General features: G+C 39.6%; 1 protein-coding gene across 2 annotated transcripts in view; it reads right to left on the reverse strand.

The window, feature by feature from the left end:
- The window catches only part of DTNA (dystrobrevin alpha), a 354355-nt gene extending 328603 nt beyond the window's left edge, over positions 1-25752 (reverse strand). Inside the window, exon 1 of one of the 2 annotated variants that reach the window (XM_059139254.1) lies at positions 25534-25752. The gene's annotated coding sequence lies outside the window, so the exon portion shown is untranslated. Of the gene's footprint in view, positions 1-25023; positions 25302-25533 lie in introns of those variants that run through there. The other variant, XM_059139255.1, reaches the window with a different exon arrangement.
- Positions 25753-26034: the final 282 nt, after the last annotated feature.

The raw sequence follows: 26034 nt of genomic DNA on the forward strand, positions 1-26034 counted from the left end.
AACCAAAGTCTAAAGGTCAGACTTCTGTCATCAGAAAATACAAAAAAAACACTAAAAACTCATCTGTCACATAGCAAAGACACAAAAAATGATGGCTTTCGGATTGTCGCTTTATTGCTGCCGACCTGACACCATTTTTTGCCTGTGAGCTGTTCCTCCAGGAAAAGGTTTGACGAATGGGAATAGGCGGACTCAGGCAGGGCAGGTAGACCATGCTTAGGTTCTGAACTGGAGAGAAGATCTGAGCAATGTCATTAAGTGCTCGAAAGCAAAAGTCATCTAGAAAGGAAATGTCAAGGGAACAGCACTGGCCATTTCGGGGGTCCCCAGAGCAGCGGTCCCCAAATTCCAGCCTCACATGGGAAGCTTCAAAAAAATGAGATTCTAAAGATCCACTTTAGACAATCTGACTCAGAATCTTCCGGGATTGAGTCTCAGAGTACACAATTTAAAAATATTCCCTAAATTACTTCACATCTGAAACTACTGCTCTAGGACACACTCTCTAAGCCCTCTAAGATATGACATGTTTGCCAACACTAGCTATTAAGAGAGAAGGATAGAAGAACATCATGGTCATGTTTCATATAAAGTGGGTACATAAAGGCCATTTCTTTAAACACATCCAAGCACGCCTCTTAAGAGGCTCACTTTGCAGAAGGGTGCTGTGGAGGCCACAAGGGACAGGAATGCCACCACACTTCACGGAACATTTAAGACACCGATTTTTTTTTTAACCATAACAATAGCCAGCCATGCAAGTCAGTGCTATTTGAGTCAGTTACTACAGCATTTTGGGAAGTGTCTGGATTAGGAAGCTGGTAAGTGGAGACTACACCAGGGTCTGCTTTCATCACATAACTTGCAGAAACTTTGATTTCCTCTTCAGACCCATTTTCTTATCTTTAAGTTGAGGATCTTACTATATCCGTGATTTTCAAAGAGCCCGCCATTCCCACATGGTTGTTGCAATGGAGAACTTGGATAAAAAAGAGACAGCTTTGCTTTGATCCATTTTCTAGGTCTATATAAGACTTTGTTTCAGAAAAGAGTTCCTCTTCATAAAAATATTTTGGAAAACATTCTAAGTGATCTTAAATATACCTGGTAGGGAAAAAGGAACTAACACATCTCAGATCTTCATTATGGATAAAGTACTTTGGGCTTGCCATCTTGTTTGGTCTTCACGGTAATCCTGTAAGCTCCATGAGTCTGAAAACACCCATTTCCTAGATTAGAAAACTGAGGCTCAGACTCAGTTTACAAAACACAAAACTTCATGAGCTAAACAATTTTTAGTCAGAGCCACTCTATTTCTGATTCTAGCCTAAAATGTACCAAGGCCCTCAGTCTTCCCATTAAACATAATGTTTCCTTTTCATAATTCTATGATTTCTGTGTTTGACTTAAAACAGCACAACCTGAATTTATGGCATTTGAGCTCTATATAATTTTTGGCAATTTTCAAAAATTGCTTACCATGAAATTAATCTGCAAACTTAGTTTCATATGTGAAAAACTAGGCCAGTTTCACTTAAATGTTTAATGTCCACCTCAAACTCAAGAATTTTAAAACCAATTCATTTCTTCCACCGAAACCTGCTCCTTTTTCCTTTTTTTTTGTACAAACCCCCATCCATATAGGCAACCTTTGACATCCTCTTCTCCTTAAACTACCTTCTGCTAGACTCTGATAAATATTCCTCATAAATATTTCTCCTCCACCTTCCCTTCATTCTGTCTCTATATCCCTGCTTTAATTCTCTCATTTAAGCAACACCAATAGCTTACATTTACTCCTACCTACATCCTCCTGTATCCCCCAAGTCCTTTTCCTTTGTCTTATAATTGGATCTAAAATTTTGAAAGTATTTATGTATGTATATCCCCAACTTCAAGATCATTCAGGAACCATAGTCTGTGAATTTCCCTATCGTTACTGCCTAATGGTGTGTCATATATGGAAGGCTCTCACAATAATGCTTGTTAAGTTAAAAAAAAAAAAAAAAGATACGTTAAAATTGAAGGCATATTTGCTGAAGTAATTGGACATTCATAGGCAAAACAGTCACCTCATCTAAACCATGTTACACAAAAATGAACTCAAATGCATAGTGGAATTAAAAGTACAATGTAAAATTCAAAACTTTTAGGAAAAAAAAATCTTCAGGATCTTGGACTAGGCAAAAAGTTCTTAAACTTCATACCAAAAGGACAATCCATAAAAAGAAATATTGATAAATTGGACCCTATCAAAATTAAAACTATGTGCTTCATGAAAGAGCCAGTTAAGATGAAAATCTAAGCTTCAGATGAAAGAAAAAGCCACATATCCAACACAGACAGCAACACACAGACAGAACTCTCAAAACTTAACAGTAAATTTAAAAAAACAATACAATTAGAAAATGGGCAAAAGGCATGAAGAGACATTTCACCAAAGAGGGTATACAGATGGCAAATAGGCACATGGAAAGATGCTCAGCATCACTGGTCATCCAGGAAATGCAATTTAAAACCACATGAGATAAAAACACTACAAGTCTATCAGAAAGACTAAAATAAAGCATAAGGATAATGCCAAGTGCTGGTGAGGAGATGGAAAAAGTTCTCTTGAAATGTTGGTGACAACATAAAATCCATTCTAGAAAACAGTAGGGCAGTTTCTTACAAAACAAAACATCTAGCAATTGCATTCTTGGACATTTATTCTAGAGAAATGAAAACTTACATCTACATACACATCTAAACATGGACATTAATAGCATATTTATTTGTAACAGTCCAAAACTGGGGGAAAAAATCAGATGTCTTTTGACAGATGAATGGTTAAACAGACAGTGGTATACCCATCCCAAGGAATAGTACCCAGCCATAACAAAGAGCAAATTACAGATATGTGCAACAATTTGGATCTCAAATCCAATCTCAAGGAAATTATGCCAAGTTTCTTTTTTAAAAAAACTTCAAAAGTTTGCATAAAGTACACTTTCACTTACATAACATTTTTGCAATGACAGAATTAAAGAGAGGAAGAACATATTTGCAGGTTGGGGAAGGAGGGCGGGAGACAGCCTTGGAAAGGGGAATATGGGGCATCTGGGGGACTCAGTTGTTAAGCATTTGCCTTCAGCTTAGGTCATGATCCCAGGACCTGAAATTGAGTCCCACATCGAGATCCCTGGCCAGCAGGAAGCCTTCTTCTCCCCCTCCCACTCACCCTGCTTATGTTCCCTCTCTCACTGTGTCTTTCTTGGTCAAATAAATAAATAAAATCTTAAAAAAAAAAAAAGAGAGAGAGAGAGAGAAAGAGAAAGAAAGGGGAATGTGTGTGGAGCAGCACTAGGGATCCTTGTGGTGATGGAAATGTTCTCTATTTTGACTGTAGTGGTAATAATACAAATCTACACATGTAGTAAAATCACATAGTCCTAAACACACACACACACACACACACAAGTAATAACAGTAAAACACAAGTAATAGAGAACAAAGGTGACACACATTTAGTCCATTATAGTAAAAGGGACAATATGCAATGTGATTGAAGACAAATTTCACAAATACAACTATGGTTATGGAATAGTAAGACACTTTCTATTGTGTCTATGTGCACGTGTGTGCAAGTAAGTTTAAAATAACTGGCCGAGGAATTAACATCCTAACATATTATACTGGGGGTTGTTTTGTTTTGTTTTGTTTTCAAGGAAAGGTCTGTATAGGAGATTGAAGTGGGAGGAGCACAATAATCCAGATTTCCTGAACAACAATCAGAAGCCATCAGAATTAACCAACCAGTAACTCAAACAGAGACTGAGTCTTTTCTTCATGGAGTTTGCTGTCTAACTAGGTGAACAAAGCCAGTGAACCTGCTGGCAACATAAGTGGAAAAAAATCCCATTTGGAATGAATTGGTTAGAGCTGAACTCAGGGTAGAAGCGGGTAAATGGAGTCAGTTGACCCAGCTGTTTTGGGGTATTTTGAGCAAGAATTGAAAAAGGCACCAAGCAAAGGGAAGGGAGTCTACTCTAATGGCAGAATTTGTGAACAAACACTCCAAAGTTAAAATGCCCCATGATCACCACTACCACCCTCCTAAATCCCACACTTCACATTATCAATGCACAGCACAGGATGATTTCATGGACTTCTCAAAACATAGCCTCTTTGGCCAGACTTTGTACCCCATTTCCTTTTTAAGTCCATCTTAGATTTTATGTTTAAAAAGTTGCTTTTTAATAAGATCGGTGTAGTTCACTGTGTGCCTCACTTGTTATATTGATGGCTCTCAAAAGTGTGGTCCCTAGATCAGCAGTGCCCTGCATCACCTGGGAACTTGTTAAAAATGCAAATTCTCACCCCTTACCCCAGCTCTACTAATCAGAAACTGTTTCAGCAATCTGTTTTCAAAAGCCCTTTAGGTGGTTCTGATGCATGCTAAAACCTTGAACCACTGTCATATACATATACTCTATATGTTACTTAATATGATACATAGAAATCCTGGTCTCCAAACTCCTCTCTGACTTGATGTGGGTATAGAACAAAGGTCATAGGCTCACAGATTTCCTTGAAAGTGGAAATTAATCCTTTATCTTAAAATCCTATGAGAGCTCAGAACAACCTTTTAAGGTCCTTAAATACCCACTGTGAAGGGAGTTCCTACTAATTAGAATCTCTGAGCAGACTATAGGACAGGTTTTATGTTCTTGCTCTATTTCCCCAGTCCACGACAGGCAGGAGATTCTCTCCTATCAGCAGTAATCATTCAAACACTGTGGTGTGGACAAGGAACTCAAAATTTGGAAGCATCCAGGTAGGATTCGAGTTCCTGCTTGGCCATTTACTAGCTGCAGGATCTTTGGCAAATCATAATTCTGAGCCTATTGGGAGTGAAAGAATCACTAATTCACAGGGTTTGCAGGATGAAAAAATGAGAAACACTGTGGGAAAATTGCTTTGCAAGCTGGATTTCACCATGCACACCTTAAGTTAAGAATGTAATTCTTTGGATAAAGAAGATGTGGTACTTATACATGATGGAATATTCTTCAGCCATCGGAAGGGATGCGTACCTACCATTTGCATCGACATGGATGGAACTGGAGGGGATTACGCTGAGTGAGATAAGTCAAGCAGAGAATGACAATTCTCATAAGGTTTCACTCATATGTGGAACATAAGCAATAACACAGAGGACCACAGGGGAAGGGAGAGAAACCCAAAGGGGGAGAAATCCAAGATGGAGATGAACCATGAGAGACTATGGACCCTGAGAAACAATATGGGGGTCTCATAAGGGAGGGGGAGGGGGAGGGGGAAGAGTGTAACAGGGTGATGGGTATTGAGGAGGGTACGTGCTGTGATGAGCACTGGGTGTTGTAGACAACTAATGAATCACTGAACACTACATCAAAAATAATTACATCAAAAACTAATTATGTCAAAAACTAATACAGTGGCTAACTGAACATAATAATAATAATAATAATAATAATAAAAGATATTATTCTTTCCTCTTTCCTAGTTCCTTTACAGAGACAAAGATAAGCACAATGCATGAACTCTTGCAGAGGACCCCGGGACCTTATGTCTGCTATCTTTGTATTTCTATGTGTTCTCTTCCACTGCACATGAGTCTAGTGACTTGGGAGGCCTGCTGAGGTTTGCCTTGTGGGGATCTGAGGTAGGCTGCGGCAGTGGCCAATAGTGATACCCACTTGTTTTTGCACTCGTGGATCTCTAACTGCAGAAGGTACAGAGATACTGTCACATACTTCCCAATAACTTTCCCGCGTCTCAGAATCTCTACATGCTTTCTCCGATTTCTCATTTCACACAACAAATTTACCTTTCCTTATATCATGTTGTTTCACTGATTCTCTTCTTAATTGCATCTCCCAGATAGAATGTAAGCTCCCTGAGGACAAGGGCGGGAAGGGGGGTGCCTCTGCCCATGCTCCGTGTGCTCCGGCTTCACTCTCCTCCAGTCCCATTCCAAGTTACCTAAGCAGCTCACATGTCACTTTGTAACAGACTGATAGATTCTCTAAAGAGAACGTAGAGCAAATCTTCCAGTTGTCAGCTTAGCCCCTGGCAGACCCACAGTAATGTGTCAGGTATTGCTAAAGAAAATGATGTGAGCAGGAAGATACGACTTTTGCATCTGAGATCTGTGGTATTTTCCTCCCAGTCTATCACTAGGTAAAGACTGATACAGGCTTTGATCATATAAAGTCTTAAGTTTTGCAACAATTTGATGTCACATTCACTATTAGAATATATTTGTTGTTAAGCTTTGTGTTTACCTTCTGAGTTTGCATCTGTCTCATCCAGTGTTTTCTGGAATTACAGACATGGAGATTAGTGTAACAGGTCTAGCCCACAATAATAGATATCTTGGCAGTTGTAAGAGATATGAGGCAAAAGTCTTCTTGGAAATAAACTGAGCTCTAAGTGCTATGTCTGTCTAAAGGCATAGACAATCCAAAACTATCTGGTTGTTACTTTTGCCACCAATCTTAAGCAACTTCTGAAGTTTTCCATGAATCATTAAATCACAAAAGTAAATGTCATTCACTGTAGAGCAGCAGTCTCATCTTAAGTGAAACAAGTATCCTTCTTCTATGCTGGCTTGCTAGCTTGTATCCATTAATGCCATGGTTACTTTTCATCACAGTGGAAAATTTCAACATATATGTAAAGCATGTTTATTTAAGCATAACCTTAAGATGCAAAACATGTTTATTTAAGCATGGATACTAGTCTTCTCCACGATTGGAAAGAACTGTTATAGTTTAGTTTTGCTTTTGAAAGATGTCCACTAAAGGATATACCATGTTTTCCTTACCTAGACCCCTAAAGTTTTCCCCCTTGACAGATTATATGCTTCCCAACAGTAGCCTGTAGTGAACAGTCATACACCCCCAGCATGGAGTTAGGCTTGTACTCTAATTTAAAATGGTCTCAAAGTATTAGTCACAAGACCATACATGGCAGTGCTATCTGTCTGTAGGATTCACCAATATTTGTACGTGCTGAGGTGTTTTCAGGGACCGCTAGTGGCAGACATTTGTTTCATAGATGAGAGGGCCATTCGCTTTTCCTGTCAGGAGTAACGGTTACATTTCAATAGCCAAGAATCTTTCAATACATTTCAATACAATATATTTCAATAGCCAAGCATCTGATGGATAGCTCCTAGCAGATAAACTGGGGAAAATAGAGAGCCAGAAATATGATTTACTAGTGTGCACCTGCCACTTTGAAATGAGTATGTGCACTTAGAAATGATCCCATTTCTCACCTGGTGAGGTGCCAGAGCATAAGTTAAAAACACAAACTATGAATTTTTTCCCCCCAGAAATGGTTGGGGAAGTTCTAACTCAAGGGGTATCCACTATTTCTGTCCCACTACTCACGTCTATTGTCTGAGTCCTACCACAAAATCTGCTAAACACGTAGCCTAGAGCTAGGGATATTCTGGGGAGTAAAGGATCAAGGGTGGCATACAGCAGGGCAACCCCCTGTGCAAACTGGCATTGTTTTAGGAGACAAGCCCCTGAGTGGTGGCTGGGAATTCAGCAGATGCAGATACTCAGAACAGAGACACAGGGGAACTGTAAGCTCCATGAAAATCTCCCAGAAGAAGAGGAAGTATGCTTGAGTTGGAGCTGGTGGAAGTTCTAGCCAATTTCACTCATATTTTCTGAGACAAGGTTACTTCAGGACTTGGGGACACCCACGAGGCTGATATATGCAAACTTGTCTACTATATTTAAACACACCTATATTACTACTTATTAATATTTATGGCTAGCTATTTCTATATGGCTGTGATGCATCTTTTTAAAAAGGCAATTTGAGAGTAGAACCTGATTATGCAGATCTGTCACTTAATCATAACTATAGAGAGGTCAGTTAAAGGAAACCACAAGGTCTGACAAAGACATTACTCTTCACCCACCTAGGCACTGCTTGTCTAATTATTCATGACTTGAAAGCACTCTATCCGTACAAACAGTGGTTCGCAGGTCCCTTTCTTCTCCACCAATTGGAAGCCATTCTACCCCACTTGATCACCTACAGAGATAGCAAAGGCTAAGCAACTCGAGAGGTATCTGGCCTTTTCCTTCTTTTTCACATAACTTAGTCACAGAGCCTAGGAATTTCAGCTCTCACACTTGGTAGCTCTGAGCTATTGAGCCAGTTGCATAGTGTCTTTCCCCCAGTCTTTCTCATCTAGAACAGAGATCTAATAATACCACCGAAAGGGCTATTGAGAGCATTCACATGAAATCACAAATGTGAAATATTTAGGAGGTTTTCTGACACATAACATTTTTTTTTTAGTATTTTCACCACTTTTATTCAACTAATTTTCCTTGGTCTGACAGGACCTCCTTACCAAGGAGTAAACTTCTGATGATAATTTTTCTTCCCTCTTTCTTGTCTGGAGTACAAGATTGCACTGGTCATGCAGGTCCTAGTAACAGTGATAATTCTAAAAATGGCACCCCTATTTATAGCTCGGTCTCTATAAGCTTGGTTAATGTGACTATGCCCTTGAGAGAAAGATTCACTTTCTGAATTTACAAATGAGGTGCAAACCCTAGACTTTGATGAATGCATTAAAGTCAGGCTTCTTTGTCAAACCAACCTCCTTACCACCCATCCGATTTCTACAGCTCATTTTCCAGTTGTTCACATGGGCTACATGCTAGAATCACAACAGACTGTTCAAATTATAAAACTGAACCTGATATCCATGCATTCTTATTTTTTAAAAGCTACCCTACAGGTGCTTGGGAGTCTCAGTGGGTTAAGTGTCTTCCTTCTGCTCAGGTCATGATCTCGGGATCCTGGGGTTGAGTCCCATGATGCATTGGTCTCCCCACTCAGTGAGAGGTCTGCTTTTCCCTCTGCATCTCCCTCTGTCCCTTTCATTTATTCTGCAAGAACTGTGGGTCTATGGTGGAGTTCTGATACATAACCTTTTAACAAACACCCTGGAAGATTCCAATGCAGGTGGCCCTTGAAACAGATTTAGAGGAACACTTAAAAAAAAAAAAATGAATAGCCAGTTTCATAACACACTGACACAGAGGGACAAATAGAAGTTATAGTTACTATCAACTATGACCAGGGCTGGTTCTCCTACAAACTAACATAAATTACTGAATCCAAGGGAGTGATGAGTAATGTGGAATGACTGGTGGAACAGAGAGGGAAAACTAGAAGATGTAGTCTTGTCATTGGCTTGGTGAGAGTCTGGAGAAGCAAAGGTCAAGGACTAGCATGTCTCTAAGTTTATAGTTCCAGCAATGATTCTCCTTGTGTAACCATTCGACTCAGCTTGATGCTGGCTGGGGATATGGAAAGGAGAAGCCAAGAGAAAAACAACAAAACAACACAAACAGGGGCACCTGGGTAGCACAGTCAGTTGAGCCTCCGACTCTTGGTTTCAGCTCAGGTCCTGATCTCAGGGTCGTGAGATCGAGCCTCATGTCTGTCTCAGCTCTCAGCACAGAGTCAGCTTGAAATTCTCTCTCCCTCTCCCTCTGCCCCTCCCACTTTTCTGCATGCTCTCTCTCTCTCAAATAAATAAATCAATCGTTTTTTAAAAAGCATTTTAAAAAAAGGATTTTATTTATTTTATTTGACAGAGATGACAAGTAGGCAGAGAGGCAGGCAGAGAGAGAGGAAGGGAAGTAGGCTCCCCGCTGAGCAGAGAGCCTGATTCCAGGACCCTGGGATCATGACCTGAGCAGAAGGCAGAGGCTTTAACCCACTGAGCCACCCAGGCGCCCAAATTGTTTTTTGCTTTTTGTTTGATTTTTTTGTTTTAGATTTTATTTATTTCTTTAACAGAGAGACAGCAAGAAAGGGAATACAAGCAGGGTGAGTGGGAGAAGGAGAAGCAGGGGAGAAGTAGACTTCCCACTGAGCAGGGAACCCAAGGCAGGGCTTGATTCCAGGACTCTGGGATCATGACCTGAGCCCAGGGCAGATGCTTAATGACTGAGCCACCCAGGCACCCTAAGTCTATTAAATGAATCTTTAAAAAACACAAACAAATACAAAACAAAGGAGATGAAGAGAATAAAGTGATGGGAGAAACAAAAACAGTTGGCATAGGTCACCCTCTGTTCACAGCCAGGCAGGATTATGCCTAAGAGGTGAAGTCCTAGTATCTGTCACTTTCTCCCCACATTAACCACCAACCTCAACCCTAAAACCCAGAGCAAGCACCATCCCAAGGGCTCACTCACACGAAATCACAGGGCTGTTGCTTTCCCTTCAACTACCGTGGCTGGTGAAGTTGCCTTGAGAACCAGCCCACTGCAGATTGCTGATATAGAATACCAACTTGCTTTGGGTTCACTTTGTTGTTTTTTCTTCCTGGTCTAATACAAAGATTCAAACTGTATGAATATGGAGCAACTCTTCAACCTCATATCTAAAGTATGAGAGATATTTAAAGAACTTTTAATTTACAGCTGTTATGTACATGCTCCCAGAAAATAAGGCACAAGAAAAAAAAATTCTTGAACCAATAGAGAACAAAGAGAAAAAACCCACAAACTAATAAAAAAGGGGGTTTAGCTGCCTGAGCCACTCAGGTGCCCATGAAAAAGGGGGTTTAAGCACTATAATACAGGAAGTATTTTATATATATTTTAATGGTAAATATGACTTTTACAGTGTCTAGGTTAAAAGGAAGAGGCAGAATTTATCTGCATATAGAAAAAAAAATCACCTGACATATTTTGTGTTTATAAATAGAAGCTAACACTGTAGGGGAAAATCTGGATGCCCGCCCACACAGGACGTGATGCGTACTTCTTACCTTTCTGAATCCCCCCTTCCTTGCCCCTGTTTATTCTGCAAGAACTGTTTTTCTCCATATCTAAGCCTTGCCTAAGCATTTTGGTGATGATTTAATTACCACATTTTTAAAAAAGCCAGCCTAGTGGTTCCTTCCAGAAAGAAGGCATTTGACTGGTATCACCAGGGCTGGGGGGCCGTTATTGTATGAGAGAAGTGTATGAGAGCAAACATCTGCCTCATCATTTAAAAATATGTTTTTAAAGGAATGGTTCCTCCAACCTGTCCACATGGTGTTATTTAACAAACACTTCCACATAATGAAGGTTTGGAAAAGTCTTATCCCTAAAACACTGCAGAGATGCAACCATTTAAACACCCAAGTAACGTGAATAAATGAGAAATATAATCAGATTGAATGCACAAGGGGAACAGAAGGGATGGAAAACACAATACAACTGGGAGTGGGGCTTCTAAAAGGACAAGAGAATAATATTTTCTGAACCAAGAACGTGTCTCATTTTAAAACAAAAACAGAATTGTTTGTGAGCCATTCCCCCTAGTTTCCTCAAGAACAAGGACACCTTTAAAAGATATACAGAGTAAAGGGTATTATGGAATTGAACTTTATTATTTCTAGAAGTTAAAAAATTCACCTTAAAAATGACACATAATAAAATGTAGTAACTGATCAAAACCCAAAAAGATTGGCAACCCAAAGTAGTGGATTCTAAGTAAACTCAAATCTGTGAACTCAAATCTATGTTCTTTATCTATGGTCATATAATCTATGTTCTAATTTATGTTCTGTGTTTGGTGAATTGCTGATTGAAAGAATAGAATGATCTAATACTGTCCTTAAAATAAAACGGCACCATCTTTAGGACTAGAAGCTACAGATTATCTCTCCAATCTGCATCTATCTAGAGTGTATTACATCACGAGACTTTTTTTTTTTAACTTCTAACCTTTTGCTTCTTACTGACTTTGTCTTACCCCATCTTGTGGTTTGTAACTGTGCCCTAATTATAGACTCTCTAATCAAAACGCAGCTTCTCTTTCCTCAGGACGGCCCCAGAGCCAAAATTTTCTGTAATCTCATGTGACCCCAGAGAAAAATGCCAGGCTGCAGTAGACAGTGAATCCCCCATGGTAGAGCTGATGTGGTAATGACGATGATGAGTCTGGACATCTGCATATGCATCTGTCTCTAACAATATTGTGTGACAAGATCTCCTAAAATGCATCTTCTTCAAATAATGCAGCAACGCCCCCAACCTTGCCTCCAAATATCTTCATGATTTGTGTCAGCTCTAGAAAAGAACATAAAAACTGCCAAGAAAATCCATTAATGTATGACTTGGCAGCAATGAGGAACAAAGGCAAGGAAGTGTAGGCATGGCTTAATTTATGGTTTCGACCAAAAAGATGAGACTTGGAGCAGTTATGATGATTTGGGTCAAGGATACAAAACAATTGTGGGAATCATTAAGGCACAGGTAACTAAAGAGACTACTTTGGGTAATGCATTTTAAATTTATTTTTAAAATACTCATGATTAAAACACACAAAATGTTAAACATGATAAATAAATTTTCCAAAACCTAAACGGGTGAGTTGAGAATCATGAAAAGCAGAAATTTAGTGTACTCTCAGTGGTTATTACCTTAGTTAGTGGCTTCTAGCTTCCCGTGTATCAGAAGAACCTGCAGCATTTGTTACAAGAGATGGGTGGGCTCCATCCCCAGAGTTTCTTAGAAATTTGTATTCACAGACCCTTCCAAGACTGTGCTGACGCTACCCTGATGCCCACACCTGAAGGAACAACACTGTAGTACAGTGAGAACTTCAGGGTTAACTACAGCCTTAATAACTTGATTGGTCTTTTGGAAGAGTCTCCCTGGACCATTGTTCTTTGTGATTGCCTCCCTGTCAACTGTTACTCCTCAGAACATTGGTTTCAAGCAGAAAATTCTAATCCCCATCTCTTGTACTTAATCTACTGAGCAGCGATCAAACAACTTGACAAAGCCAATACATTTGTTTTTAATGTATAATTTTACACCAAAATAAATTAACATGAATGCTTGCTGGTAGGTGCTCCCCAGAATTTAAACACAGATTTTGTGTTCACTATTTCCTTCTTAGCTTAGCAACATTTTCCCACACACTTTTTGGTTCAAAACTGTTTCAGATGGATAATGTTCCCGGAAATAAAGAACATTTAGAGAGAATACAGTAGAGGCTGGGATGTTGATGTTTCAGAAATCTGCCACAGAAGACTGTGTATGAAAATGGTAGAAGTTTCCAACTTTGCTATAGCCTCCAGCAATGGTCTCTTAGGAAAGGAAAAAGCACTGATTTGGAGGAGTAAAAGTACCTTCACATGGTCCCTGAACCTTAGCACTGATGGAATGTGTTCCTGTCTGCATCATTGTCCAAGTACCCCTCATCCTGCTAAGCTGTCAAGCACTTATTATTCAGAAACAGAGCAGCAGTTAATCCCTGGCATCCCCTGAGAATCAATATTGAGTGATATTTTTCATTTTACACCTGCATAAAAAATGTGAATTAGATTTTTGTGAAGATGGAGTAGAAGTAGTTTTCCCTATCCCTTTCACTAAGTAAAATTAAACCTTTAACATTATAAATAAAATAAGTATACCAAGACTCTGAAAGTTGGAGAAAAGGTAAACCATCTGGGAGCCTCAGGGCCCTCAGTCACCCCAATGATGACTTCCTTGGGCTTCTGTATTGGTTCATGTATCCCAAATATGGAACTAAAGAAACTTAAAATCCCAACAGACTTAGATTTAAAAAAGGGGGGGGGCACAAAATCATGCTTTACTTAGCTAAAGGACTAGGAAAGGAACAACACAATAAATGAAAAAATCTTTAGACAATAATGGCTTTATTCCAACCATTTAAGACAGAAAATAATGTACCCCTACCACAATCATGCCAACAGAGGCTAAGTGGGGAGCCTAGATCTCCACATTCACCAGGCTGTAAAGAAGCCCCATATTTCCTCATCCCCACCAATGGAATAGACAGAAGGTTAAGTAGGTACCTGGGACTTTCATTCCCAGCAGGTGGTAAGGAGACTCCCCACCTTCCACCCCTACCAGGTTGTCAGTGGAGACTGTGGGAAAGCTGAACTTTTACCTTCACCTAGCAATACCAAGTCTCTCCTCCCCATCTCCATTGAGTGGTGTCATGGGAGGCCTAGTGGAGAGTCAGGACTGTCGTCATGGCCCAGGAGTAATCAGACCACCTTCTTGTCCCCATGTTGTCTATGGATTCCACATAGGGAACATAAAAGAGGCACTTCTGCCATTCCCAACCAGAGAGGTATCAGTGAAGATCTAGTGGGTAACTTGAATTCACAATCCCCACAGTAATGTGGAGCCCCCTTAGGTGACAAGGGAGACCAAGTGAGGAACCTGCACTTCTTCCCCCACCTGGCAAGGATGAGGTGGCACCATCCCCATTTTGCCCACTGGGGTGATATTCGTGGAAGACAACTAAAACAGGATGTTTAAATAAGTCCAGAGTCTCTTAACATAATAAGAATATGACCAGATTTCAACTGAAAATCATTCATCACACCAAGGGCCAGGAAAATCAGAAACTTAATGAAAAAAAGACAATTTATAGATGCCAACAATGGGATTACAGAGAGATGTTAGAATAGTCTGACAAATAGTCTTTTTAAAGCAGTCATAATTTAAAAATACTCCAATGAGCAATTATGAACATGCTTGAAACAAAAAAGTAAAAAGTATCAGCTAAAAAAAAAAAAAAAAAAAAGAAGAAGAAAGAAAGAAAAGAAAAAGAAAAAAAGAATTAGAAAAAACTAAGTGGAAATTTTAGAACTAAGAAAACCCCTAATGACCAGATATAAAATATTGTGGGTGGCCCAATAACAGAGGGGAAGTGATGGAGGAAAAATCCTGTGAGATGGATTATAGAATAATTAGAATAAATCAGTGAGAAACAAAGGAAACAGACTGAAACAACAAAGCCTTAGAGACTCTGTGTGTACAGTAGGTTGATTAATGGCTCTGAAAGATATTCAGTCTGATCCTAATTCCTGGAAGCTTGTGAAGCAAAAAGAGTTTTGTAGGTGGGATTAAATTAAAGAGCTTGAGATGTGGAGAATATAATGGACTTTCCAGATGGACCCTAAATGTAATCACAGTGTTCTTAAACGAGAGAGTCAAGGGAGATTTGACTACAGCAAAGAAAGTAGGAGATTTGATTATAGAAGCAAGAGATTAGATTGAAGAAATTGTAAGTCAAAGAATACATAGCCTCCAGTAGCTAGAAAAGGCAGGGAAATGAATTGTCCCATGGAACCTTCAGAAGAAACCAGCCCTGCCACACCCTGACTAACCCAATGGAACTGGTATCTGGCTTTTGGTCTCCAGAATTGTAAAAGAATAAATGTGTGTTTTAAAAACAACTTTATAGAAATTTGTTATAGCAGCCATAGGATACAAATACAGTATAGTAGTATAACAAAAGATCTAACATTCATGTCTTGGGTACCTGAAACGAGTGGAGAAAATGGACAGAGCTGAAAAAGTACTCAAAGAAATAATGCCTGAAAGATTCCCAAGTTTGACAAAAGACATAAATCTACAGATTCAAGAAGCTGAATAAATCTGAAAAGTCAAACAGAATAAACTCAAAGAAATCTGTGCCAATACACAACATGATCAAATTTATGAAAACTAAAGATTTAAAAAAGTCCTTGAAAAGAAAAAGTGAGAAATGACACTTCATATAAGAGAAAACCAAGATGAATCACAGATGTCTCAACAGAAACCATGAAGGCCATAGAAAGTGGTACATTTTTCAAATGCTGAAAGAAAAGAATTATCAACCTAGAATCCCATACTGAGTTAAAATATCCTTCAAGAATGAAGGGGAAATAAAGACATTCTTAGGTGAAGAAAAACAAAGATATTCTGTCACCAGGAGATTGGTCTGCTCTAAAAGAATGGTTAAGGAACTTTTCAAAACAAAAAGGAAAGAAGAAAAAAGGTATATTAGAACATCAAGAGAGAAAAAATATGGATAAATATGGACTTTTTTGTTCCTCTTGAGCTTTCTAAATTATATTTGATGGTTGAAGCAAAAATGTTAACACTGTGTGATGCCTGTAAAGGAAATATTTGACAACTATAAATGGCAGAGAAAGAAAGGATGTAACAAGAAGTAGTTTCTATGGCTCACTAGAATTGATAAAATGACAATAGCAGTAGACAGTGAAAAATTCTGTGTGTGCATGATGTAATAGATTGATTTTAATGATTGATTGTAGCAATCATTAAAAGATCTATAAAGAGATACACTTAAAAACCCTATAGACAAATAAAAAATGGAATTCTATAAAAGCTCAGGTAACTGACAGAAAGGCAAGGAAAAAAAACCTCAGAGGAAGTTAAAAAGAGAGAGAGAGGGGTGCCTTGGTGGCTCAGTGGGTTAAAGCCTCTGCCTTCAGCTTAGGTCATGATCCCAGGGTCCTGGGATCAAGCCCCGCATCAGGCTTTCTGCTCAGCGGGGAGCCTGCTTCTCCCTCTCTCTCTGTCTGCATCTCTGCCTGCTTGTGATCTCTGTCTGTCAAATAAATAAAAAAATCTTTAAAAAAAAAAGAGAGAGAGAGAGAGAAACCAAAAAATATAATGACAAAAATAAGCCTAACATATCAATAATTATAGTAAATGTAAATGGTCTGAATACATCAATTAAAAGATATTGGCAAGGTGTATTAAAATATATGACCCAACTACATTATATGTACAAGGAATTCAAATCAAATATGATGATATAGGCAGACTGAAAGTAAAAGGATAGGAAAAAAGATATGCAAACATCAATCAAAGAAACAAAGGAGTATCTTTTAATATCAGATACAATAGACTATAGGCAAATAAAATTACCAGATATAGAGAGGGATATTATGTAATGATAAAAGAATCAATACACCAAGAAGACAAAGCAGTCTTAAATATAAATAGACCAAACAACAGAGCTGCAAAATATGTAAAGTCAAATTGATAGAAATGAAAGAAGTGGACTAATCCACAATAACAGTTGGAGACCTCACACATTCTTTCAACAATCAACAGGACAGCTATGCAGAAAATTAGCAAAGATATATAAAAACTTGTCAGCAGTATCAATCACCAGGATCTAAGTGGGCATGTACAGAACATTCTACCCCCAAACAGCTAAATACACAGCGTTTTCATGTGCTCATGGAAAATATACCAAGATAAACATCATTTCAGGCCATAATATCAACTTCAACATATTTAAATGAATCAGAATGACACAGAGTGTATTCTCAGACCAAAATAAAGAAAGACAGTACAGGAAATAAGTTTCTCTGACCAAAAACACAGAAATACAACAACAACAACAACAACAAAAATCTCCAAATATCAGAAACTAAACACCACATTCTAAGTAACCCAGGGGTCAAAGAGGAAATCTCAAGAGAAATTTTGAAAAGTACTTGAACTGGATTCAAATGCAAATACAACTTATCAAAATGTGCAACGGAACTATGGCAGTGCCAAAAAGGAAATGCATAGCACTAAATGCATACATTAGGAAAGAAGAAAAACCTAAAACCAGTAATCTAAATACCTACTCAATAATATAGAAAAAGATGAGAAAAATAATCCAAAAGCCAACAGAAGGGAGAAAATAATAATTATAAAACCAGAAATCAATGAAATGGAGAACACAAAAACAATAAAGAAAAATAAGTGAAACAATATGGTCTTTTAATGATCAATAAAATTGATAAACCTCCATCAAATTGACAAGAGAGAAGACACAAATTACCAACATCAAGAATGCAGCACAGGATATCACTAGAGATACTGCAGACATCAAAAGAACAAAAATAAATATGAGCAATGCTCCACAAATGGATTGGACAACTTGGAGGAAATGAACCAATTCCTCAATAAACTTAAATAAATTATCACAACTCACATAATATGAAATAGATCATTTGAATAGCATATAAAATATTGTTGTGGGCTGCATGGTGTCTTCCCAGAATTTACATGTTGAAGCCTTAACCACAATACCCAATACGATCAGGTTTAGAGATAGGGCCTTTAAAATGATGATTAAGTTAAAGTGTGACAATTAGGACAGGTCCTAATCAAGCCTGACCAGTGTCTTTATAAAATGGGTAAATTTAGACACACAGGGAGACACCAAGAAGGCACACACAGAGGACAGACCATGTCAGGACACAGCAAGAGGGCAGCCATTTGCAAGACAAGGAAGAGGCCTGAGAAGAAAACAAAACTGCTGATCCCTGGATCTTGGACTACCAGCCCCTGGAACCATGAAAATATACATTTTTGTTGTTTAAGCCCCCAGTCTGTGGTATTCTGTTATGGCAGCCCAAGCAAACCAATGTAAGTATTAAAGAAATTGAGTTCATAACTAATATATATGTGTATATATATTAGTTATGTGTATATATGTGTGTGTGTATATATACACACACATATATAGATGTGTGTGTATATATAAAGAATATCCCAGACCAGATGGTTTCACTGAAAAATTCTCCAAATATTTAAGGAAGAATTAATACCAATTCTACACTATCTCTTTCAGACAACAGAAGAGGGAAGACATTGTAACTCATTTTATGGAGCTAGTATTACTCTAATATTAATAATAAAGACAGCACCAAAAAAGAAAACTATAGACCAATATCTCTTATGGATATAGACGTAAAAATCTTTAACAAAATATTGGCAAATAGATTATACAAAAAATTATACACAATGGCTAAACGGGATTTATTGCAGAGATGCAAAGCTGGTTCAATGGTCAAAAATCAACATACCCTACTCTTGCAAAACGCTAAAGAAGGAAAATTAAATGATCATATCATTTGGTGGGGAAAAGAGCATTTGACAAAAATTAATATCTATTCATGATAAATACAGTCAGAAAAAAACTGAAATGGAGGTGAAATTTTTCAATTCCCAAAAGAACAGTTACAAAAAAAATTACTGCTGATATGATGTATACATGATGATGAAAGACTAAATGCTTTCCCTGGAAGATCAGCAACAATGTAAGAACGTTCATTCTCAGCCTTCTACTTAATATGATATTGGAACTTTTAACAGTGCAATAAGGCAAGAAAAGAAAAGGCATACAGGTTAATCATATAGAAAGAAAGAAAATTGTTCTTACTTTTAGATGATGTGATGGTCTACATAGACCATTTGAAGAAATTACAAAACACATTTAGAGCTATTAAGTTCAGCAAGTTCTCAGGATACAATAAAAAATACAAAAATCAGTAAATTCCTATATACTTGCAGTGAATAGTCTGATAGATGTGTATGATATCTCACCATGATTTTAATTTGCATTCCTTAAGGGCTAATGATGTGAACATCCCTTCACGTACATATCTGTCATTTACGTATCTTTCCTGGTGAAATGTCTTTTTAGGTCTTTTGGCCATTTTTCAACATTTGTTTGTGTTGGGGGAAACTGGATAAAAGTGACCGTGGGATCTCTCTGTGTTATTTCTTACAATGGCATGTGAATCTCCAATTATTTCAAAATACAAGGTTTAATTAAAAAATAGGGATTGGATATATTCTAACTTTTCAAATTATGTTTGGCAATTTAAATAAACATACAGTGTTATGTATATATTTATCTGTATGGCTTTTTACAATAATACAGAATAGTATATACATTACTTTTGTTCGTGTTGATGCAGGTGATGAAGACGATACACAGCTGCTTTCCTTTCGCTACCATGTTTATACTGTCAAATGTGCTCTGAAAACACAGCTTGGGGGCTGTTTGCAGGCATTGGCACTGTCCTCGGCTTTGCTTACTGTCAAAGACACTATATCATACATTCATCTAAAATAAACCGTAACTTTAGGATTACTTCTTGACTAAATGCACCTCTAATGAAAAAGGGGGATACCGTCCATTTCACAAGTTTGGTCTCTACTTTCTTTGCTGGTGATTTTATGTAGGAATTAACTTCCTGTGCTGAAGTTCTAAAGCACAGTCATTGTTGATTCCACTTTACATTATATCATAAGTCATTTTTAAGTGATAAAACTATTGAAGGAAACTGGCTAATTTTATATGGTAATCATTAATGTGTTCACTACTATCGCACTGTTCTTCCATCCGGGCATCAGATCGGATTACTCTGCTCGTCCATCTTCCGGTTAGGAATGGCTATATAATTTGCTTTGGTCAATGAAATATGAGCAAAAATGGTAAGTGTTGCTTCCTGGTAGAAGCCTTTAAAAACTTGTGGGTGATTCACCATGTCCCCATGGGCCTGATGAGAGATGGGGATGTTTGGATGACAGGGGCTTTATTAGCAGGAGCTCTAAGAGAGAGGGATGTAGAAAGTCTTTTACTGATGAACATGGGCACACAGCATTAGCAAGAAATAAACCTTTGTTCTTTTCAGTCTCTGAGATTTTAAAGTTGTTTGTTATGACTGCATAACCTAAACAATCATAACTAGCTAATATATTTTATATTTACATCAAGCATACAAAACTCTCTGCCATAGGACACTATACTATGATGTCCGATTGTAAACACCAGTTAATGAATTGTTCATTGGTATATATGATGTCATCCTCCACTCTGATAACACCAAACACACACACACACACACACACACACACACAGAGTCAGATCAAGTCTTGCAGCTCTTCCTTTTGATATAAATTAGAGCAACAGTTTACTAATTATTCCATGAAATCAAGCTTTTGGATGAAACTGAGCAAACAGGGAAATGACCTATCACAATCTTGATAGGGATACCGGAGTAACAGAAAATGTATGCACTGCCTTAAGCATTTTGGACAATTTCAAAGAAAGGAGTCACGTACTTGTATGTGTGCTCTACGTATGAATTGTGATTCATGGTTGCTACTAACATTAATCATATCAGCTGCATATTACCCGTCATTTTCAGGGAGAAATAACACTGGCTAACATTTTCAGACACTGTGCAAAGATCTTTATGTGCATTAGTATGCTTAACCAGTTAGTACTTCACTTTGCTAACACCCCATGTGTCTTAGATTAGCATTATTTGGATAATATTCAAAACTATTAAGTTTTTAATCATAACATTTACTATGAGCCATGTCAGAAGATCCTAATGTAAATCTTAACTGGGTCTTAAATTTTACCAAGACAATTCAACAGGTGTTTTTATGTCATACTTTATATCCTCTTTGCAGTACATACTCTGGACATTGGCGCTAGGTGAAACAGGTGACTTAAAATGCTTAAGTGGTCACAGAACTTCTGGCTGTTAAAGGTATTTCCCTATTTGAAATGCTGAAGTACATTTCCTTGATGCTAAAAATTTCAATAGTTTCAAATGCTGCTCAAATGACTATTTTAATTTAAAAATATATAACATATCATGAGAAATTTCTTATAATTTAGTGGTCTCCAGTCTGTCTAGGAATTTATGTATTTCTTCTTGCTTTATGTGTATTTTGCCTGTAAAATATGGGACAAAAAGCATTGCCAAAGGAAGTTCTATTTTTTTTTCCACTGACTTTTATTAAGAGAAAAGTAACCAAAGGATCAAATTAGGAGTGTTTCTATTTTCAATGATGATGGGGATTTAATGCATTAGTAAAATTATGAACTAGGTACTACACACATCCACAGTTAACAGTGTGGACTACAATATCAGAATACTTGAATTTAGGGTTTATCTCTACCTATGTGACAGCAGTTATGATTATTGCTCTCTTCATGCTTCAGTTCCTGTCCTATAGAATGGGGACATGGGTAATGCATGCAGACCTCTAGGCTATCATGAAGAATACATAAGTTAATTTATCTATAGCCCACAGAATACCCAGCACACAGTAACTATTCAATAAATTTAGTTACTGTGCTTGCTTTAAATTGTTAATACATATGTTCCCAGCATATCCATCACTTAATATCACCTCCCTTACTCTGGAGCCTCTTCTCTTCCCTTGGACACTTTAGAGAATCTGAGGGACTGCATGATAAATCAATTGCATTTCTATTTTGAGACATACTGCCACTTTAACAACACACACACACAACTACTTTTTTAAAATTCAAAAGAAGTTGTTAAGGCAAAGAAAGACAAAGATTCTATTTCACTAAACTTAAATAACTTTCTGCAAGTAAGTTAATAACTAGATAAGGGTAGTATATGCTCTATATTTTTTAAGAGGTATTGATAGTTTTGTAAATTTCCCCGTGTCCCTAGGGGAATAATGAAGGTACACAGTATGGCTCCTGATGAATAGAGACATGTAGCGATAACCAGAGTGAGACCAAGGTCTCTGACTCAGAAAATAATTCAGAAAAGACGTATGAATGCATTTAAGAAGACAATTGACTTAGTAAACACCTTCTCAGATGTCATTCCTCCACAAATATGTGACTGCTTGGGCTTAGCGTTCTGACCTCTGTACCTAGTACAGAATCCTTTATTATGCATTTTTATAGAATTCTTTCTTTCAGAGAACTTATCTCAATTTGCAAATAAACATTTACTTGCATAATTGTTTTATTAAAGCCTGACCCCCCGTGTTGGCAGGGATCACTCATCTTTCTGCTCATTACTGATCCCTAGTTCCCCATCCAGCACCTGAAACGGAGAGGGCTCTCAAGAAGCAGAGACATTACAATTATCCCAAAACTAGAGATGTGGGTCTTGAAAGGAAAAAGTCATGTCATATCTACCAGGTGAGTAAAAGTAGCAAGGGAATGCTTTCTCTCAAATAAGCAACAGTAGCTGAAAACTGGAATAGTTCTGACATATCTATGTATTATAGAAAGGACATATCCATGTATTATAAAACATATGCCTTTCAATAAACAATCAACATTTCCTATAAATAGACTTGGAAAATTCAAATTCAATTTCAGAAACAAAAACACTGTGTCTGATGACATGTAACTATTTTGACCACAGCACTTCTCTGGAATCCCAAAATAAAGTTGAAGCCATAATTTGGGGGTACAGAAGAGGTTAACCACTGAAGAATGGGATACTTTTTTTTGTCATAGCCAAAGACCATGTGTCCATGTAATTCAGTTGGATTCTAGTCTTCTCACTGATAGTGTTGAATAATTGTGGGTTTGAAATATGTATACAGAATTTAATTAAACTGAGAGACAAGAATTAAGGAAATCTATGAATGTCAAAATAATGTGAAACTGGTTATGTGAAGGAGCAATTAAATTTACTTGAAGAAATAACAGATGAAGACCTAAGAGAGACATCCATCCATCCAATTAAATGAATATTCTGAGAGTTCTATGATAAGCTCAAATGAAGAGTAATTCTCTAAATTTCTGAAGTTGGGAGTTCACCCCACTGAGACCTTTCTTTGCATTGTGGTTCATTTAAAGCAAGCAGAGATTTTAAAAGTATTTCAACTTAGCACTAATGAGAAATTTTGATTTCAGTCTTCATTGCTATACAACTTTGAACAAAGCATCTACAAATGGCTAAAAGGCACAGACACACAAACACCCTCAAAATATAATCTGCTTTTAACGACTGACAGTTTAAAGAGAATTGCAAAATTCTTTTAAAACTGCTTAACCTCTAGTCACAACGACTGGATTAAGGATGATTAAACTTGCTCAAAGATTCTAGTGTTCTGAGGAAAATGATGGCCATGTTTTGAGGAAAGACCAGCCTAATACCTTAGGAAGTTTAAAATTAAGAGCAAACTGTAGATCAAGTTAGCCACCTGCTTTGTGGTAATTTACTTGGCTGGTAATTTTAACTGCTGAAAATCTTAACTTCGCTGATAAATAATACTTCAGTTTTTCAGTTTGTAGGAAACTTGGTTAATTCTAACAAAAGTACTCAAAGGGTATTAAATATTAGAAAACCTTAATGTCCAGCCCTTAGCACATAGTTAAGACGTTCACGTCGGTAGAGAAATGTGGTCAACATATGAAATATAGAAGACTGTAGGCACAGTGGGGTGTCATATAGATAAATAAATACATGAGTTGCTAAAACGCAAACCGAGAGCCCAACTGGACTCTAACATTTAATAATTGTACGACTTCGAGTTAAGTTATTTCAGCTCTCTGGGTCTGGATTTCCTCACCTGTAAAAGGTGGACAATAAGAACTACCCCTTAGGTTGCAGTAGGAAGTGAGTGAGTGAAGGCACACAACACCGTGCCTGGTACACAGTGAGAGCTGTTTTCTTCTAAAGTTTCTACCTTTGGAATAAACAAAATAAGTATATTTTTGGTAAATGAAACGTAACTATTCATACTTCAACAATATGGGTTACTGTTATGTGGAAAAGGAAACACAAACACATTAATACCCAGTGATCCCAACAGAAAACAGGAAAACTTGAACGTCCATATTAACTCCAAAGACCATTTTTTAGAGCAAGAATGACCCTAAGGGCGGCCAGCTTCTCTGCAAGTGTACCTCCGGCATTTCTCCCCCAAGTTCCACACTTGTCTTCTCAAAGTCGTACCCCAAGCCTGCCAACGAGGAAAGTTTTACCACCTACCGAGTCCCGGGAAAGGTCCCACCGAGCCCAGCACCGCCGTCCGGCCATCCCTCCTCTCTGCTTGGCTCTGGTCTTTTGACAGACGCCACTCTACCTCCCACTCCGGGCACCACAACGAACCTCCCGTCCGCCCCCTGTCCAGCGGAGAACTCCGAAATGGGCAACAGGCTATAAAGGCTGCGGCCCCTCACCGCCCCCCGCCCCACCCCGCCCCACCCCGCCCCCCGCGCGCCCACGTCCGCCGCCCGCCGCCCCCGGCGCCGCGCGCCCACTCCCCTCAGCACCCGCCCTGGCACCGCAGTGCATTCCAACGCGCGCAGACGCCGCGGGCTGGAAGGGACCCGTCGCCGTCTTGCCGGTCAGTACCCCCTAGCCTGCTCCCCCACGTGAGCGCCATCCCTAATGGAGGTGGCCACGCCACCTCCCAACGGCTCAGCCCGCGGGGACGCCCGGGAGCGCAGCACTGACAACAAAAACAACTCGACCCGCGCCGCCACGGAGCCGGCTGCCATCGCCGAGCCCGGGAGCGGCGCGGCGGCGACAGCGGGGGCTGCGGCACGGCCGGGCCGCCGCGGGAGGCCGAGATTTACCTGCGCGGCCCCGCGCCCCCGGGCCGGCCATCCTGCAGCAGCCGCTACCGCCGCCCCGCGGGCCCGAGGCGCCGCCCGCCGCCGGGGGAGGCGCCGCGCCGCAGTCCTGGCTGCGGCGCCCGGCACATGCTTGGCGCTGGCGGCGGCCGGCGCCCGCGCACAGGTGGGAACCCCGCGAGTGGGCGTTGGGGCGATTCCCTTCCCCAGCCGGCGCTTGCCGCCCGCTTCCACTCTTGACTTTGCCGGTGCGCGGCGCCTGCCCTTGCTCCGGCAGCGGAGCCGCCTATGCCCGCGCCCCGGCGCGGTGGGCGGCTGCGGTCCCTGCGCAGCTGGGGCGGCGCGTCATGTGCATCTCCCGCCTCGCTGCTCGCTCCGCGGCACCCAGCGGCCCGGGGGGCACCGCGCGGCGGCCCGGCCCGCGCCCACTCCCCGCCCGGCGCCCGGACCCCTTCCACTCCCGCGCCCTCCCCCATCCCGGAGCTGTCAAGGAGGAAAACGCCTTGCACACACCTTGGAATGGACGGGCGCCTCAGTCACCGACTCGCCAAACTCTTAGAAGGTGTCCATTGGTCTGTAGGGAGGTTTGGGCATGGAGTAGGAGCCGCTTTCTTATTATTTAATAATGTTGGAAGTGCCGGGTCCGCTGCCAGAGTTGTGGGTCATGTGGGCACAGCAGAGGCTGGCTGCTGCCAGTACCAGGGTTTCCTGAGGATCCTGAAACTATGATCTCATCCTCCTCATCCGCCTCCCCCGCCCCTCTCTCCGCGGGCGCGCACGCACAGCACACACACATACACACACATGCACACACACGCATACACACACGGCATGCACTATCCTCCTTCCTAGACCGAAATATTCCTCCGGGGAAATACAGTGTTCGTGCTCTTCATTGAAAAAAAAAAAATCCTCCTTGGATAGAGATTTTTCTCTTTCAAAGCTTGATTTATGTGCTTTGTTTATTGCTACAGTTTTCCCTCACACGTGCAAGGGATCCGAACAGAGCCTCAG

The sequence above is a fragment of the Mustela lutreola genome, chromosome 11 (genome assembly GCF_030435805.1).
Source record: "Mustela lutreola isolate mMusLut2 chromosome 11, mMusLut2.pri, whole genome shotgun sequence".
Classification (NCBI taxonomy): domain Eukaryota; kingdom Metazoa; phylum Chordata; class Mammalia; order Carnivora; family Mustelidae; genus Mustela; species Mustela lutreola.